This window comes from Phyllostomus discolor, chromosome 2 (assembly GCF_004126475.2).
Source record: "Phyllostomus discolor isolate MPI-MPIP mPhyDis1 chromosome 2, mPhyDis1.pri.v3, whole genome shotgun sequence".
In the NCBI taxonomy this organism is placed as follows: domain Eukaryota; kingdom Metazoa; phylum Chordata; class Mammalia; order Chiroptera; family Phyllostomidae; genus Phyllostomus; species Phyllostomus discolor.
Window position 1 is genome coordinate 24,574,379 of NC_040904.2, and position 20,183 is coordinate 24,594,561.

At 40.2% G+C, this 20,183-nt stretch overlaps 1 long non-coding RNA gene across 1 annotated transcript; it reads left to right on the forward strand.

The window, feature by feature from the left end:
• Positions 1-14,360: 14,360 nt before the first annotated feature.
• LOC118498691 lies at positions 14,361-15,222 on the forward strand. The gene is made up of 2 exons (XR_004901160.1): positions 14,361-14,561; positions 14,756-15,222. It is a non-coding gene; the product is annotated as an uncharacterized LOC118498691 (long non-coding RNA).
• The last annotated feature ends 4,961 nt before the right edge of the window (positions 15,223-20,183 follow it).

Consider the following 20,183-nt stretch of genomic DNA (forward strand, 5'->3'; position numbering starts at 1 on the left):
CAGCTCTGTAAGCCTTACTTGAAATTTGTGCCTCAACAAAAATGGGCTTATTGAATTTGGATGAACAGATGTTTACAGTCAACATTTTCAGCAAATATTTATTGATTATCTGCTATGTGCCAGCTATGCACTCTGAGCTAATTATTAAATGGTCGACAAAAGAGGTATGTAAATTGCTCTGATGGTCTTCAGACTAGAGATAAATAATTAACAAACAAAGGGATGTTAACAATTGTGTTATAAAGAATAAGTATAGAATGTTACGAGTGATATTAGCAGTGCATAGAAGGAGGTAGTCTACTCCATGTTGGGTGATCAGGTTAGGCCTCCCTGAGACCTGAAGGGTCAGTAGGGGTTCACTAAACCTCAAGCTGGGAATACAATATTCACTGCTTATGCAACATACAAGCAAGAGAGAGCTTTGGGCGTTTGAGGAATGGAAAAGACCAATGTGGCAGAGAAACAATGAGCAAAAGGAGACAGCGTAGGTAGTATGGGCTATGGTAGAGGCAGAATTCATTCCAAGTGCACTGTAAAGCTTCAAGAGAATGGTGATTCAATTCAGGTGGGGTTTTTAAAAAAATATCTTTTGGCTGCTTGGTAGAGAATGGATTTTAAAGGGGGGTAAGTAGGAGTGAAAGGGCCGGAGGGGAAGGCCACTCCTCCCTAAATCTTTTCAAAGACCAGTTATCACTGCTTCACCCATTTGCCTGAGGTTGGTCACACCAAGCGAGAGTGGGAGTGGGACCAAAGGCAGCCCCTTTGTTGGTTGCCATTTCCATTGTAGACTTGGAATCAAACTGGGAGTCCAACATGCAAATGCAATTCCACAGTCACCCATTTAGAAATGAATGAATGAGATTTGACCACATACACACTACTTTTTTACCCACGAATTAATCTCTGAACATATTTGGATTAGGTAACGGGGAGAAGGGGTGCTATTAATGCCACCAGAATTAGGAAATGGTTTTGACTTTAGCAATTGTCCCACACTTGGTACAACATAAATTATCAATAAAGTGTTTTTCCACTGGGAGATTGTGTTTTACATATACAAAACTCATAATTTGTGTTTATTGAAAAGATTTAGACACTGGAACGTTATTTATGTTTTTAATTTGTCTGCACCAGTAAATAACATTCCACTTAGCAAGCAGTTCCTGGGCAGAGATTTACTTCTGAAATACAGTATCCACTACCTGCTCTGGCCACCTCCATGCTTGGTGCTGTTGATCCATAAAACCATAATCAATGTGTTCAATAAATATTTATAGACTAGATGAATGAATGAGTGAATCCTTATATCTTTTCTATTTACCAGAAGAATCATACCAATACAGAAGTTGCTTCACAGTCTGTTATGCCATTTAATTAACATTGGAGCCCCTTTGTACTTCATGACTTTTATTTCACTGCAACTCTTTTGCCTATTTGTCACCTTTAATATCATCGTCCACTCAATAAGCATTTTTCAAATTACAGTTTTCCTAATTTATAAGGCATTTTTATTATACACCAGCATTCACTGAAGGAGGTTCCTTAGAAAACTTATTTGTATTCATTTCCTCTCAAAAGCTTTATTTGTAAAATGGCAAAAGGTATGTAGTATGCACTTACAGGTCCTGAGAGCAGCTACAAGGATGAAGAAGGTAAAGCCCCATTACAAAGGCCTTTAAACTAGGACACAACCCAATTGGCAACTAAAGCCCATTGATTTTTGCCCATTAGTATTTCTCTAAACCATCCTTGTAGCCACAGCTCCCCTTCACTTGCCCGGACTATTGCAATAGTCTTCTGTCACTTTAAAAAGAAAGCTGTCTTTTCTTTTCTTTCCTCTTCCCTTCACTTAAGACTAAAATATATTTTGAGAAAAGGCAATATCATCAATCCAGGACATAGAGATTTTAATAAATGGGCTTTTGACATGTTACATCATAAATGAACCTTCCAAGCTCATAAGTGGTCCTTTGACGGGATGCATCACGTCAATCTATAGTGCAGAGCCTTTCCTGATTTAATCCATAATTCATATAGTAATGGATCCTGAAACTTCCACTGCTTTCTTTCTCCTAGCAAGAGCAGCTCTGCTGGTACAATTTGAGACTGATTGGTTGGTGCAGTGTGGCTAAAACTGTGCAGTGTCCTCTGCACGAGCCAGTCGGTGGACCCTCCCGCAGTGTTCCTCAAACTCAGGTCATTATCGGATCGTCTTACTACTTTGGCAGTGCCCACTTACCTTTTGTACCCTTAGCTGTTTAATCTTTAAAAATCAAACAATTTCTCAGTTCACTTGTAAAGGTAATTTCATATGAGCAGCACAAACAGAAACCCAGTACCAAGTTTTATTAAACAAAGCTTGCACAGTTCCATCAAGGACCCTAGCTCATTCACATAGTAGCAGCAGAAAGAGAACCACAATTTGGGAAAGATTCAACTAGCCAACTCAATCACCTCCACTGATCAGGAAGGGGGATGGGGAATTATAATAGAGCATTATAGTCAATTCAAGACTGGCTTGACTTAGCATAAATAATCTAAAATTAAATTGGGCGTGTGACCCAAATATCACGAGGGTCTCCCGTGAGTCCCATGGTATCCGTGTTGGCCAGACCTCCCAGGCTAGTCTGTGCTTGGAAGCATTTGTTTCATTGTCTGCTTTTTAATAGAATCAGATGGCTTTCTTGAACAATTGAAATCCTGGGAGGATCGGGGAAAGAATAAAGAGAGAAAAAAAATGATTTTTTTTGGCAAATAGTATTTAAGATATGGAAAAAGTAGGGAAACACAAAGATACAGCAAGGGATCATAAAAGCAGAGCATGTGCAGCCAGAAGACAACTTGATAGCAATTACACTCTGCTCTCCCAGAGCAATTTTGGCCTATTACACAGACACAAACCTGGCAATGCTGTTCACACGGAGCAAAGAATATAAAAATCTTGTAAAATGCTCGCTGTTCTTAACTATGCAAACTAAATCAGAAAAAAACACACTTGTTTTTGAACAGAGAAGTATTCTTTTGTTTGAAAGGTCTGGGAAGATTCAGATTAAATTTCATATTGTATTATTTTTTTAATATTGATGCTTTGGAATAATGTTAAATAAAGATGATGTTGATAATGACAAAGATAAGAACAACAATGCCTGGTATTGTATAACTTTACATAACTCCAATTCCTTTTATTGACGAATATTAGTCCACTCAACAGAAGTTTCAATTTAACCCATATCTCCTCAACTAGCCAAATTTCATTCTTTTTGTGTTGTTGATATTTCTTTCATTCATTCTTCTACCCAGCGTATGTTTGCTCTTCCAGCTATATTTGCTGTTGGAAGAATAGCAGACAAACTCATTCGTACACTTTACCTTCCATATCTCATGCCAAGTGACCTGTAGTATTCCAAGCTTTAAGCTACGGTCTTTCTTTAGACACTCAGACTTCCTCTGGGCCAATCTACCTACAAAAGAACAAAAGGAGGACTTAGCAAGTGCAGCACTCTGCATCTCAGGCACCACCACATAGACACCAAGAATGGACGGATTCTGCCACACTTGGGACCGTGCACCCAGCTATAGCCTTCATATTATTTCTGTCATTTCTGAGCTATGTGGCTCACAAATTAGTCCTAGACCATTTGTTTTTCTGTTTGAACTCCTGATGGAATTCAATGAGGAGAACCCCAATATAACCACTGATGGCTCCTTTGCCACTGAACACCCCTGAATCCTGTTTAGAGAACATTTTTCAGTGTGACTCAGAATAATCTTCCAGAATAAAGTTTCCTATAAATAATATTATTTCAAATGAAGGTAACTTGTGGAGCTTATTTTTGGATTAGTAGTTAAAATGTCTCATAATATAATTAGTGCCTTGAATTATAGACCTTGCTTTGACTGAAAGAATGGGAAACTTTTTACTGGAAATAATTCCAGTAACCATACCTAGACAAAAAAAGACTCGTTGAAGAGATATTTTTCATGCTTCTTTTATCCAAAAGAAACTTACTACCCTGGGATTTCACTTAAGAAATTATTAATAAAGAGATTCAATACTCGATTATACCAAAATGGCATGTACTTCAGTCAAATCAAATCAGCACGTGTTTGAGTACACGCTTCTATGAGCCACTAACTGAGACGGTGGAAAAGAGAGGAGGATGTGTAATAATACGGGATGCCTGCCCTCAAGCTATTGACAGATTAAGTTTGCCAAATAAAATACAGGATGCCCAGTTAAATTTGAATTTCACATAACCAATGAATCATTTTTTAGTATAAGTATGTCCCATGCAATATTTACAATGTATATAATTATTACATTGCTCATTGTTTATCTTGATCAAATTCAACTGAGTGTCCTGTGCTTTTATTTGCTAAATCTGAAAACCCTGCCTAGGGCAGAAAAATCATTTAGTAAATAGTTACTGAGTGACCACTGTGTGCTAGTGACTATTCTTGAAGCCAAATGGTTAAAAAAAAAAAAGGCAGACATAAGTCCCTGTTCTTGTGGACTCAAGGGTCTAAAAATAAGAAAATAGATGATCACAAATACACGCTATATACTAAAAGTACATACTCTGAAGACAGTGAGAAGGGAGCTGTATAGTGAATAATATTGGACGGGTGAACGTCAACATTATGTAAAGTTGTCACCTGCAAGAGGAAGAAACGCTAGCCAGGAGATCTCGGGGGAAGCCTTCCAGTTGAGCACATCCATGTGTGAAGGCTCTAATGTAGGAAGAAGTTTATCAAAATTCAGTGTTGCACAGTCCTCATTTACTTGCATGACTGTTCTGTACAGCACAGGACAGAAGTCTCCCTAGCACTTCCCAGTCATTGACACAACAAAAAAATTCTCTCACTTATTTCCAGTCCTCCCTTTTCCCCACTGGCATTAAAAATCACTGAGTAAGAGAAATGTGGGACCAATCACCCCAAGCAGTTTGGGCCATGCTATGGGGTCAAGCTTTAAATGGGCGATTAAACAAAAATCCTCTCAGTAATTAAGAGACAAGAATCAAAGGAGAAAGGAGGCCACTTCAGCATTGGTTATCAGCCAAGTTCACGTTCTAGGCAGCTAGTGCTCCGAGGCCAGAAGTTGACAAGCTCATAGTTGGCTCCATGCCTTGGGAAGGTCATCCTGAGAATGAGAGCTCAAGACCTGAAGGATATGTCCAGGCAACAAAAGAGGAGCAGAGAAAACAGGCCACCACCAGTTGTAGAAAATGGTGGGAGCCCAGGCTCAGAATGTATGTCCACCGTGGGGGCTAGAACACACCGAGAAAGCCCTTTGTTCAACATATGAACATGGCATGGTATTCTGGCTGGCACAAGGCTCATGCTTCATGGATCCCCAAAATGAAGACAGGGGAGCAGAGCCATATATCTCCTCTCTCCCCAGACGAATCTAGGAAGCAAGACTTCCTTTGCACTTCTGTGGGCACATAAATAGCAAGAACTACAAGCCTTCATTAGTGAGTCCATCATTAAAGCCCAGATGTACTGAAGAGGGATGTGATGCAGTTTGGATAAGAAGTCTTCCTCTATGACAAGATTTGCCAAGAGGTGCACTGACACAAGAGCATGAGGCACTCAAGGCCCCGGATGACCTCCTTGTTCCTGCTGCTCTCCGTGTACCCGGGTCTGCTCGCATCACTGGCTACCAACCCAAACACATCTCACACATTTGCACACGTTGTTCTGTAGGCCTACAAGGTCTTTTTCCATTGGTCTACCTGAAAAACTCCTGTTCACCCTTCAAAGTTTGACTCAGATATTCTCCTCTCTGTGACATCTTCCTTGCTGCTTGAGCCCCACCTCCTAGCACACCACCTCCATGCCCTGACAGGCATGCCTTCGCAGGCAAGAGCCCGTGGTCTCCCTGGGGCCTAGCATAATATTTTACATATTCCTCTAGTGTAACAACTCACCTTTCTGTATTACCCAGTTAGCTGGTTACATCCTTCCTTCGCTGAACTGTGAGCTCCTTACAGATTAAAATATTTTATCCTTGATCCTGCATTAACACACAACAAGACACATAATATGTGCTCAGTTAATATAGAAAGAAAGGGAAATCCAGAGAAAAGAAAAAAAAGAAGAGAAAGGAAATGGAAATGGGGGAAGGATAACTTTCCTAAGGACTTGAATGTATTATTGAAAATCACAAAAATGTTAATGAAACCTAACTTAAAGAACATATTGTCATTTAAAGGAATGGACAATTCCATGAACACTCCTTTTTAATGGGCAAGAAATGTGTGGCCGATGACTAGTCAGGGATTCTCCACCTAGAAATGAGTCTACATCAGTGACTCTGCTCTGGAGAGAATGTGGAAGGAAAGAGGAAAGTTTCTCTTTCACATGAATTTGAGGAATACATGCATAGCGCAGCACACACAAATATTGGTTAGTCTCTGGAGCAAACGCCAATAAAATTCATATTTATTTGTCCTGTAAATAAATCATAACAAATTCTTAATATTCATGTACTTTATGTTTATTTTAAATCATAAGGTACCTATTCTTTTGAGCAACACCGTTTTTAATCTATTGCTGATTTTTATTTTTTGTTTTTGGCTAGATATGTTCTGTTATTATCAAGACAAGGACTTAAAAGGAAACTAAGGAAAAATGTAGTGTAAAAATTTTTTCTACCAATTAAATGTTGGGTTGTGTTATGAAAGATCACACAGAGGACACTTCATGAATATAACTAAAAATATAATAATTTTTTGTGCTGAACAATCAGAAGATGTTAATGATGAGGTGAAAAAAGAAGTTACCTAGTGAGGGTGGAGTTCAGAAGGTCTTATTAGTGGCTCCGTATTACAATCTAGAAACATCTTTATGTAGACTAATCATATTGCAGGTCCAAAGGAGATTTACAATCTGATTTGCCACAGAGAACTCCATGTAATCTTCGTTGAGGACTGACACCATTTTATCTTGCACGATTCCCTGTTTCTCACACAAGTAATTCGGTCCTTTCTACATTGTCAGCTCTGACAGGCTGATTTAATCTGCAGGATTCTGAATGCCTCTGACCACTGCAGCGAGTCATTAACCTTGACTCGCATAATTGAATTCAAGGTTGATTGCCTGTGACCCTCTGCGCTGAGGTCTTCTAAATGTACATATTCATTACAGGCAGCCTCACTAAACGGATTGCACAGGGAAAGCTGTAGTAGTCGGCCTGTTTGGTATGCAGGGGGCGAAGAGGGCACTAATTGCATGTTAGAGCTGAGGATTAGATTATGAAACGAGTGAGAAAATGAAGATAGATCCTCTGACACTGTCAGATTAGGGGCAGGGACGTGCAGGAATATGACATTGAAATGTACAGTGACATGAACGGAAAGAAAACCAGAAACAAATAGACATTGGACATTTTAGAAAATGTTCATATTTTCTATCATAACATAATAAACAGGATATGGGGGAGCTAAAGCCTGTATTTTTGCTCATTTGCATAATTGCAACAGAACAATGGAATTTTTTTAAGGTAGATTTTTTTGAGGAGTAGGAAATCACATTAGGTGGTACTTTAACATTGCCTGTTATGTGGTATATCTAGAACATGTTTAAATAATTGGCTTTACACACCAAATGTCATATTGAGTTGCCAAGAAAAGACAGTCACACAACTTCAGTAAACCAGGAGAATATGCAAATGTTTAAATGTGCAAAATTATTGGGAACAATTCTGTCAACCAATACTACAGAGTTCGATTTTGGTGAAAAGCCAGCTTATAAAATTATCACTTGTTCTACTTTTTTATTGATTTTGTGTCACTTCATAGTTAAAACATGTGCATACCTGTTCAAATCAAACAAGTCTTCCTGCACACAAGCAGATACTTAAGTTAACAGCAAACAGTTCTACAAATCACTTCCATTTTCCAGAAGAAACCGTCCACCCTCCTACAAACACAACACACAATTTGACCAGAGGTGGAGCTGGGGATACCTTTCAGAGACTGTTTTCTTTTCCATCTAGGTGTGGGATGCTGCTTGAGTAACCTTTCTTCATACTTTTGCCAGTTGTTTTATGATTTATTTTAAAACAAAATGATGGCCTGTCTTTCCTGACAACAAAAATCATACAAAACCTAATGGCATAGGATGTTTAAAAACAAAAAAAATAAAAGCCCTTGGTGTTCATTCACTCACAGCTAGAAATGAGTGTTCAGTTGAATGCAAGTTAAAGATTCCATCTCTGGAGGAGCCAAGTTCAGTTTTGGTTTGTCTTGCTTTTGCTTCAGTTTTGAAGTAAGCCCACAGGATGGTCCCTAGGGTACTCCAGGATAACACTCCAGGAATGTTCGACAGCATTTCAAAATAGTTAACTCGCTTTGCATTGATCTTTCAAAATGAAATTTATTTTTCCTACTTCAAGAAACTCTAAATGGAAGGAGAAGTAACTTCCTAATAATTATACCTTATTGAGAAGTCCCACACGGTATAACTAATGAAGTCACAAGCTGTAGGATAAAAAGGAAAATTGCAGGTGACTTCAGCACACTCATGTTCAGAGGCTGCACAGAAAATCTCCAAGCACCTTCCTGAGACATTTGAATGATACATACTGATAGTGGTAATTAACACCTGTCACCCAAATCTATTAAATACATCATTAAGTCCACTCAAATGAATCAACTTTATTTTTCATTTAATCAAAGGAAATAAAGAGTATTGGAGTTCATACTCCAGGATTTGACACCTAGTGTCAAGGCTTAGGCTCTAATGCCAGCTCTGTTCCTTCTTAGCTTTGTGACATGGGGGCAATCACTCTTCCTCAAATCCAGCATACCTCAAGATTTTTATAAAAATAGCTGGAAAGTGCTACATAATTTAAAGTATTATTAAAATTAGCAAAACTTTTATCTCATGGTATAACAAACTGCCCCAAAACATAATGGTTTGACACCGCAATGATGTTACTGCTTACAACTCTGTGCGCTGCCAGTTTTGGCAGCTCTGCGGGTCCTGCCCAGGATCACTCATAGCCTGCCATCATCTCTGGGTGGCTTGACTGGGGTTAGAGGTCCAAGGCGGTTCGACTCACATGCATTGCAGTTGGTGCTAGCTCTTTGCAGGGAACCTCAGTCCATTCCAGTCTTTCCTCAGTCTACGACCTCTCGTCCTCAAATAGGGTAAAATCAACTTTCATCATAATGTGCTGGTCTCAGAGTTCTAAGAGAATGGAAACAGATGCCACAAGGCCCCTTTAAGTCCTCAACTCTGGAACCCGCAACATCACCTCTACCATACTCTCTTGGTCAAAGAAAATACCAAGGCCAACCAGATTCATGGAGTAGAGAAATAGATTTCACTTCCTGATGAGAGAAGTAGGAAAGTTACATAACCAAGGGGCATAGACACAGGGAGGCTTGATTCACTGAGGGCCATCATCATAACAATCTACCCATTAAAACATATATGTCAATAATGCTATTGATACATTAATATAGGAGAAAACATACTAATTCATTGATATTTATCTTTTGTTTTCTGGTCCTGCCAAGATTTAAGTTCTTTACCATCCCCTCCTTCCTGCATCTCATTTAATGTGTGGATTATTGACCTGTGATCACTGAACCATGAGGGTTGATCCTAGTTCTGATCCTGACAGGTCATCTGTGGGAGGTAATGGAGATCTCTCCACCATCAGCTTTGCCATCAGCATTTGGCATCAGCAGTGCCATGGGTTAATCATTGTAACCCTGACACAGTGATTAAGCATGCTGAGTTTTATTAAGATTGGGAAGTTCCTCCATCAGTTACTAGCTAAGTAGGCCTGGGCAAATTATTTAATCTTTTTAAACCTCAGTATCCCCATTTGTAAAAGGGGACCGATGTAAGTGACTAGCTCTTTGGACTGTGGCAAAGATTAAATGAACAGTATGCTCGGGAAGCACCTCACACAATGCCCAACACACAGTATGTGCTCAACGTGATAGCTGGTTTCTCATTGTTCTCGTTTTGGGTTTTTTCAGCATTGTTGAGGTATAATTGGCATAAAACATTGTATAAAATTAAGATGTACAATGCGATGATTTGATATATGTATATGTTGTGAAATGATTACCATAACAAAGCTACTTAACACATCGATCACCTCACCCTCACATAGTGGTGTGTGTGTGTGTGTGTGTGTGTGTGTGTGGTGAGACCTTTCAAGATGTACACTCTCAACAAATTCCATATACAAAAACACCTTGAAGGTACTGTGAGTTTGGTTCAGGACCACAGTGACTATCACAAGAAAGGGAGTCACATAATTTTTTGGTTTCCCAAGTGCTTATAAGGGTTATGTTTACACTACACTATGGTGTATTAAGTATACACTAGTATGATGTCTGAAAAAATAATGTAAACACCTTCACTTAGAAATACTTCATTGCTAAAAAATGCTAACCATTATCTGAACCTTCAGTAAGTCATCATCTTTTTGCTGGTGGAGGGTCTTGCCTCAGATGTTGATGAAAAAATATCTTCAAAGCTCAATAAAGCAAAGTGAAATAAAATGAGGAATGCTTGTATAACTACAGTATTGTTAACTCTAGCCACCATGCTGTACATTAGATTCCTGGAACTTATTCATCTTATAACTGGAAATTTGTACCCTTTGACCACTTTCCCCCATTTCCACTACTTACCCCTTTGACCCTGGTAACCATCAATCTACTCTCTGTTCCTGTGAGTTCAGTTATTTTTAGATTCCACATACAAATAAGACCATAGAATATCTTTATTTTTTCTCTGATTATTTCACTTAGCATAATGCCCTCAGGTATCATCAATGTTGTCACAATGGCAGGAATTCCTTCTTTTTATGGCTGAAAAGTATTCAGCTGAGTGTGTATAAATATATACATACTTATGTGTATTTATATGTGTACATATACATATATATACAGTGTGGGGCAAAATAGGTTTACAGTTGTGAGGACACGAAACAGTCTATTCTTATATTATTATTATTTATTAATTATTGTATTATTTTCCATATGAACAGCTGTAAACCTACTTTTGCCCCACCCTGTGTGTGAGATTATGTATAGATCACACTTACCCACGCACACGAAGGCGGTATTAGTAGTGTTCACCTGCGTTTGCACCCAGCATGGAGCATCATTCCGGAGAACCAGGCTTATCAGTTCATTATCCGAAGATCTGAGACACAATCTGAGTTACTTTTTTCATAATTTAAAATATACTTTTAATACTTACAAAAAACAGTGAATAACAGTATTATTTTAAAAACAGAGCTCCCTCCCCTCTGAGCCTGCTATAAAGCCAAAGGCGTTGAAATGCAACTTGCCCCCTGATCCCATCAGACACAGGTGGGCGGCTTTTGTCTCCCTCTCTTGCAATTAGGAAATGTACATGTGTCCTAATTGAAAAATGACACTAGCTCTACACTCTCCCACTAACTGCTTAGATCATCCACATTCGCTCTGGCCCTGCTCAGAGTGTCACATCTTCATCATATTGATCACCCATCATGATTGTTTGCTATTCGACTTCCTGTCAAGGCAGAATAAAAAATGGGAAAGTGTTCTGAAAACTATAAAGCACTGAACACGCACGAGGTATATTGTTGTTATTATCTATTATTTAAGACAGCCTCATCTTCCCCTTAGATTGAACAGGGCGAAGCCCTGGTTTCCACTTTGCTGGCATTTCCAGTCTCCACTCTATAGTTTGAAAATAAGTCATCCTGAATCCAAAGTCAACAAACCACACAAAAACAAAGAAGCCAGCAAAATACTGATGAAAAGCAATTGTTGGGAATTTTAAGGTTTAAAATTAATCGAAATAACAACGTATGCATCATGTGTTACTGTTCCCTCAATGGGCATAGAACAGCTACTGAGATTCAATAAATGCTAATGGCACTTAAGACAGCAAACAAAGAAGGTGCCCGTCTGAGTTACATAATGCTATCTTGGGGTTTCCAGCACCTACTCAAAACGCAGAGACTCAAAGCGCCTTATAAAATGCGTGTTCAGGGCTTCTGCCACTGTCCATTGACCACTAGCCTGGAGTGTATTGGAGATGAAACTGGTTCTGTCCACTCAACGCTCCAGTCACATCTTCACTCCCACATCAGTCTGTGATGTCTCAAGAAAAGTCAGCTCTTCTTATCAGGAATCTCTAGATTCTTTCAGCTTGTAGAAGAAGTTTTTCTCTCATTGTTACTATTATTTGGTTTTTTAATTTATATTATTTGGGGGATGAAGAAGGAGAAAACAGAAGCCAAGATTAAGTAGATAAAAGCTAAGTATACAGGTGACTAAATCTAACAAATCTAAAAAAAGAAAAAACAACTAGTTTTCATTCCTTGACCAAAAATGTCTTCGCCTAGCCCTGGCTGGCGTAGCTCAGTGGATTGAGCACAGGCTGCGAACCAAAGTGTCGCAGGTTCGATTCCCAGTCAGGGTACATGCATGGGTTGCAGGCCATGACCCCAAGCAACCACACATTGAGTTTCTCTCTCTCTCTGTCTCTCTCTCTCTCTCTCTCCCTCTCTCTCTCCCCCTCCCTTCTCTCTCTAAAAATTAAAAAAAATATATTTAAAAAAAATGTCTTCGCCTCTCTACTTCTCTCCCAAGCAAGTGAGCACATGAATAAATTTTCTCAAAACTGGTGTTCTCAAAATCACTGGGTTATCATGTCACCCAACAAGTGATAAGATACAAGCTAGAGAACAGGGTCCTTGTCATTCAGTGATGTATACTCTTGTGGGGAAATGGGATGTCAAGAATAGCAACTAACAACTAGGGTGGAACGTGAGGAAGACCAAAGGGTGGGGCAGGCAGACAGTGCTGCAGGCCATCTGTGGAAGGAAAGCAGCACTAACTAGTGAGTGTGGGAGAGTTCCCTGGAAAGGTGTGTCTTGCACTAGGCTTTGAAAACAGGAGAAAAAAGGGTGTCTCACACAAGAAATAGAACTGCCTATGTTTATATTTGCATCGACTGTGATGAGAGCTGACCTAGAACAGAAAGTTTTCAGAGGGAGAGATGGGATATATGTCATTTTTCCCAAACCAACCCACAAGAGTGTTTTGATCAAATTCCTTCATTCAACAGTCACAACATTTTAAGACAGATCAATGGCACACTAAGAGATTAGACGATGAGTGAAAAGTCACCAGCCAGCAAATGGCGGAAACAGATGAAGAATCCAGGTTTTCTGACTCCCTTTGTCACAGGGTTGTGAGGTTTCAGTGAGGTAACCTTCGTAAAGTGCTAAGAACAGTGCCTGGCACATAGTAAGCTTTCAGTGAGTGGTAGCGATTTGTGCTATTTCTGTCATTTTTATTATTACAGATCTGACTGCACGATGAGGAGTCTGGACTCTGCCCTATAAGCCAGTGTTTCCTAAACTTCAGATATTTGTGTTCCGCCCGCCTTACTTTGCCACATCTGCCCTATTAGGATGTTTCAGCTGTAAGTAGTAGAAAACAAGACAATGGAAAGGTATATTGGCTCAAGTATCTGAACGCTCCGAAGTGTAGCTGGAGTGAGTGCTGTCTCCCACCCTCTGCAGTTCTCTTGATTCAGCTCTCCTTGATGTGCCTTCTTCATCTCAAGGGAAGCTATGGTGTGGAGAGGGAATACGGCAGCCCACCTCCCTGCAAAGGCCTCCTCATCACACGTCAGCCCGTTCAGAAGGAATGAAAGGTAGCTTCCTTCCGCCATTGAGGAAAATTCCTATGTTTCACTCTAATTGGGCCATCTTAGGTCATGTGTCCATACCTGGACCAATCACTGTGGCAAGGGGTGGGGACTCCACCAACTGGCTCAGGCCTTTCAAGATTCTTGCCTGGCCCAGCAGTCGGCCTGACTAGGATCAGGGAGGAGGAAGAGGGCTGGGGACACATCTCAAAGTCCTATGGGGTACCACCTATCATATCATTTTAATTTTAAAGGATATTTTCTTTAAAATAACCCCTTTTAAAAAATTATTGTCTCATTCTAAGCCTTAATATCAGTATAATCACAGGTGTGTGTAACAACTAGTTTTTATTTAAAACAAATACAGAACTAAATTGTTAACCCAACTGTCAATGCTATCTCAGTTATAGCACTGCTGAAGACCTATATTCTGAATTCAGCCTTCAGATTTCCATTCCAGACCTCGCTAATCTCAAGACCATATTAATATCCATAGCCAGTTGTTCTGTGCTTTTCAAGCAATATTTTCTATGCTCTGTCTGGTTGAGAGGGAAAAAAAACCAAAACACCCATCACACTGCAGAGCCAGAATAATCGTTGCCTAGTTAGCTTTGCAAACAAAGGAGAACACAAACAAAACACCCGTGGCATTGAGGAGCCAGCGTCACTGCTGTCTGGTTGACGTTGCCTCCAGAGAGGGCCATCCATGGCTTCCTGGGCTGGAGTCACTGGCAGAATCTCAAGCAACAGTCTGCAGACACCCTGGCCTGTGGAAAGACAGGCTCAGCCCGCCTTGGGTTTATGGTTTCACTCTTCTAATAAAAGAATTCCATAGGAAATGGCTGCTGGTGAAGATGACGGCAGGAAAGACAGTGAGTTCAATTGGGAGAGCTGGGCCTGGAGGAAATTCTAAACCCATTACACTCATGTCATAAACCCTCCTAGCAATAAGGCAGGACTTTATAAACAGGCAGGAGCCCAGGATAGGGATAAGTAGCCCAGGAATTAAATGTACCCACACATCTTGGTTGTGGAGTCACTAGCAGACCCCTCTTTCTCTTCGTAGCTGTCAGTCAGGATCGGCTGGAGTTTCCCAAGCCAAAACAGCTGCCGCAGCCCTACCAAAAAAATACTTCCTTTGGACTGAAAAGGAATTCTTTCTCTCTAGGGATACAAGCTGTAAAGTCTACATCAAAGGGATAAGACAGCCAAACCCAGTCCTCACACCACCAGGAGGAGCAGAGATGCCAGCTTTCCCTAGAGGAAATATGCTTTGTGAACCAAACCCTGAGCATCAAGAGGCAGCATCCTGGTTCTGTCACTTAAGCATCAGTGGTGTATCATCTTGCCTGCTGGCTGCTCACAGGTTCTGTCTATAAAGGAGGATTTGGCATCATCTGAGTTAATATGGTATAAACTGAGGTACCCAATGAGGAATCTTCAATCTACAATGAGGCAAAAATAATTTTATCATTGGAGACTACAGCCAAAAGTAGATTTTGAAGAAATGTGTGAAGACACATTGCCCTTTACCAAAACATTGCAAATGCTGGTAATATTAAACCAAATTGACATCTTTCTGTCACTTGCATGCATACATTCTCTCTCTCTCTCTCTCTCTCTCTCACACACACACACACACACACACACACGTGTTACTAGGTCCTCTTTCATAAGTACCCCACATACTCTGCTCCAGGACTGGACATCACTGATTTCTCCCCGGCATGGCTGTAAGAGCATCTTCCCCATCTCTCTGTCTTTGGTTCAACTCCACTTCAAGCAGGTCTCCATGCTGCACCCAATGGAATTTCAATAAAATGTAAATATCATCCTGTCTTTCCTGTGCTTAAAACCCTAGGTAGACCCAAAAGCTTCCAGAGAAAGTCAAAATTCCTTAGCCTGCCACCGAAGCCCTCTGTGATATCAGCTGTGGTTCATCATTCACCCCCCACCACTCACCCCGCACCGCATACAGTCACATCGTAGTTTTAGGCCTGCATCTTTCACACACGCTTGCTCTAACAAGAATACTAATTCCTACTTGGTTTTCAAATTTCCAGAAATATTCTCTCTCTCTCTCTCTCTCTCTCTCTCTCTCTCTCTCTCTCACACACACACACACACACACACACACACACACACACCTGCTCTGGACCCCTTAGTGAGTTCCCACAGTACTTCCCACGTGCTTGTTCATGGCACTGGCCACCATGTCCCATAAGTGCTGACCTATTCCCTTTCTCTTTAACTTACAAGCTCTTTGAAGACAGGAGTTGTACTCCATCTAACTTGGAAATTTACTATCTGGCCTAGCCTAATATATTGTATATATTCAAGATGTGGTGCTCTGATTTGACCAATATTTTATAGAGTATCAAGGTAAGAAATTTGGTGTCTGATTTTAAATATATTATTCAGTGTGTTTGCTACCACTTCCTCAATATGAGGTAATATTTGTATCAGTCATCCTTCACTAAAAAAATAGGAAGCATTTATTGCACATTGAAAGGCAAAAATCTGGTGATAACATTCACATAGTGGGGTCTTACTCTACATAGAAGCAAAAATAAAAATAACCGACAATGTCTAAGAAGGGGGTAAATATCTCCATGAAGACTTATAAAGTTCTAGTTAACATCACATGGGTTAGAAAAAGACATTTTTGTGATTTCCCAGGGCTCACAATTAGGACAGGTGCCAGGTAGTCAAACATAACTCACAGCCCTTGAAACGTTCCGCTCTCAGATTAGTCTCCTCAGACACAAGTCTTGCTCAGAAAAAGCTGCAGCGAAGCACTTTGAGCCCTTAGGATGAAAAGAACTTTAGAACACAAGGCGTCATTTAGATTTTCCTGCAGCCGTGTTGTGCCAGGGCTGCCACAGGATTCCACTTTGAACTGGTATTGTCCCATCTTTCCTGCATCCAGCATTTCTCCATGTCTAGCCTCCAGTCCTCAGAGAGACTCTGGGATCACCTGGATGGCCTCCTTCTAAAGTCACCTGATGTGCCAAACCAAGATAGCTCCAATATTAGCCTTGACAAGTGGCCCTAAATCTTTAAGACGTCTGTAAACAGCCCGCCCTCTGAGCTTTTCATTACCATTTTATTTTGTCAATAGGAAAGGGTAAGCACAGTGAACGTTGCAGTTGTTGTTGTTTATTTGGAGTCTTTTCTATGGTAGCAAATAGTGTTTATGGTTTTATTCCTTCGTGATTTTTTCCAATACTTAAGCCATTAAGTTTCCTTTGGAAAACAGCTGATCTTAATACCTGCTGGATTTTCTTTAGTGGGAGTTAAGGTCAAAATCTGAATTCTAAATGCAGAAAATCACCAGGTCAGTGAATTCTCAATGATATGTGGCATTTTCAGTCTCTGTTTCATCTGGTTCCATTCATGCAACTTATTCACATATTCATTCACTCAACAACGATTTATTGGGCAGCAGTGTTCAGGAATCATGTGCTGCGGTTTGTAGATACCCAGAGGGAATAATGGCCTTCCCCCGACCTTCATCAGCTTATGGCTTATTGTAGCTATAGACATGCCAACAATTATAACATAACATCCTGCCTGACTACAGAGCAGGTACTAGGTATCACGGGAGCAGAAACAGAGGCCTGAACTTTTGGGAGAGGCAACAGTGGGGAGAAGAAAGGGGTCAGCTTGGAATTTCAGAAAAAGAATGATGCTTGAAGGACAAACAGACTCTGGGCACGAGAGGAAGGGTAGAAGGGAAAACCAGAGGAGAGAAAAATGGGGACATGTGCAAAGGCCCAAGAGTAGAGGGCTCCAAATAGTTCTGTGTTGCTGGAACGGAACGGCAGTAATGAGGCTAGGCATGAGGTAGTGGGTGTTTGATAGATGCAAAGAGCTTCGCTTCTCTCTGGCAGGAGACAGGAGCCACTGGAGAATTTTGAGCTTGAAAATGACCCAAGGGGACCCTTATGATAGAAATATCACTCTGATGGCTGAATGCAGGATGAATTGGAAGTCAAGGAGATTTAAGGCATAAAGTCAAAGAAGCTGCAGTCTGTGAGAGAGAAGCCAAGGCTGGAAGCAGGGCAGCAACAGCAGGATTGGAGGAGAGAGGCAGGAATGGAGAGATTTAGGAAGTAAAAAGGGCAGGATCTCACTGCAAAGTAAATGTAGGGTTACAGAAGAGCACCCATAAAATTACAAAGCGGAAACACCTGGATAGAAAGCAGCCCTATGAGGGCACTGGTCAACATCACCTGGACCGGCCAACCTTTGGGAGGGGGAATTTAGGAGGCAGAGGGGCCTCAGCCCACGTCTTCCTCGCAAGTCAGAATTTCTTGAATCCCTTCCCAGCTTCACAAATATCAGGATTCAACTCCTATACTTCCTAAAACTCAGATCAACACATGTATCCATTTATCCATTATACGGGCTAACACAAAATGCAGGATTTTTTTTTCAGTCAGTATTTCCGTGCTCTGCAAATCAACTCAGTTTAATTGCAGCTCTCTTCCTCCCCATTCTCTTTACTGTAGGTCACTGCTAAGAGGTGGGTCCCTGTTGAAAGGTTTCCCTTGACTAAAGAGGGCCGTCTTGCCACTGTTTTAAAAAATACGCAGCATTCTTTGTCTCCATTAACCAGCATTGTTTGGCTTCCTCTCACCGCAGCCCATATACACGGACAGGCAAGTTTGATCAAGTTTGTGTGACCTTAAACCCTTGAAATAGTTCAGAAAACTTGCTTTAGTCCACAACGATGATCTTAAGATTTTAATAACACCATTAGGAAATAGGAATGTTACCTGTCCTTTACACTCTTTTGTAACACTCTTTTTTATAAAGAAATCAAACTATGTGACCCCCGAATTGCTGTTGCCTTCATCTTCACAAAAAGGACAATTGTGCCAAAACTATGGGAGTTTTTCCCTTTTTTTACCTTAATTAATTTTTTTTTTTGTTTAGAAGTAATGGTAAACCAAAGACACTAAATAAAGCAGGTAGCACATTAAGTTTCAACCTACAATGACCAGAAACGTGGTGCAGATCTTGATGTAATCTGAACCGGGACAAGCCTAGAATCACGGCAGTACATTATGAGTTAGATATACACACCCCTTAGCCCTTGGCTGGCATAGCTCAGTGGATTGAGCGCGGGCTGCGAACCAAAGTGTCCCAGGTTCGATTCCCAGCCAGGGTACATTCCTGGGTTGCAGGCCATAACCCCCAGCAACCGCACATTGATGTTTCTCTCTCTCTCTCTCTTTCTCTCTGTCTCCCTCCCTTCCCTCCCTAAAAATAAATAAATAAAGTCTTTAAAAAAAAAAAGATATACATGCCCCAGATTTCAGAGTGGTGTGCCAGTCCAGCTAGCACCCACCAAAACTCTTTGTTCATCCCTGGGAAAGTCGTGATTGCAAGGAAAATGCATAGATTTAGAGCGCTGTCTAATTGTAATCCAGATCAAAAACTTTTTTAAATTGAAATTGGGCCTGAAAGGAAAATTTAAAACCTACCTTTACTATAAGCCAACTAAAATACATGCTCACTTTAATTGGCATTTTTATATGAATAGTTTTGGATACAGAAATAGCATCATTTCACATTAGCAAATTCTCTCTGTATTCTTCTTTGATAATTTAGTCTCTTGAAGGTATTTTTTAACTCTTGCAATTTAAATTTTATTTTAAAAAGTAATTCTACCTTCCATACAAAAGACAGGATTTCCATTTATAAACCCGTTACCTAGAGGCACAATTAAAATGGAAACATTAAATCAAAATAAAACATAATTCTTTGGCTCTTTTCATCCACCAGCTGGCTCATTTCATAGATTCCCTCTTCGGTGAGTTCCAAATACATTAGTAGTTAGTCGATTCCCTATTTGCATATCCTTCAAATTATAAAATTTAATTGTCTGAGTTCCAATTCAGGTAATCCTAAATGCTTTCACTGTATAAACAAAGTCTTTTTGTGACTGTGAACTGGGACTTGAGGTCAAATTTGTTAATCAGTGTTTTCTCCTGATAGATCGTCACATTCCCCGACCTTTAAGAATTCTTCACCAAACCCTCCTGTTGCCTCCCTGGCAGTGAGCCCGTCTCCAAAATTCACCAGTCACTGGAAACTGTCCTGTAGCATTTCAAGGAAGCCTTTGGATTGTTAGGAACAAACTTAAAATTCAAATGTCCTTTTTTTTAATGTAAGGAAGGGTAATACCGATTGCTTTTACTTGTTTTTATTATTAGGCACCTCAAGGTGCCTCTGATGAGGCCGCAACTGCATTGATTTAAATATGTGATGTTGTGATAGCTGGTTATGATTTTCTGATGTTTTTCTGCAACTCTAACCATATGTAATTTTGAATTAAATGAAAGTTAAGTACTAAAACATTTTGCCCAAAGGGAATTCGGATTCTCAATATGCTTTTAATAACTGTTTGTAAAACATTTAGGAAAATCTATGGCAACACATTTAGGGGAAAAAAATGAAATTATTATTGCCTTAAGATGTTATTC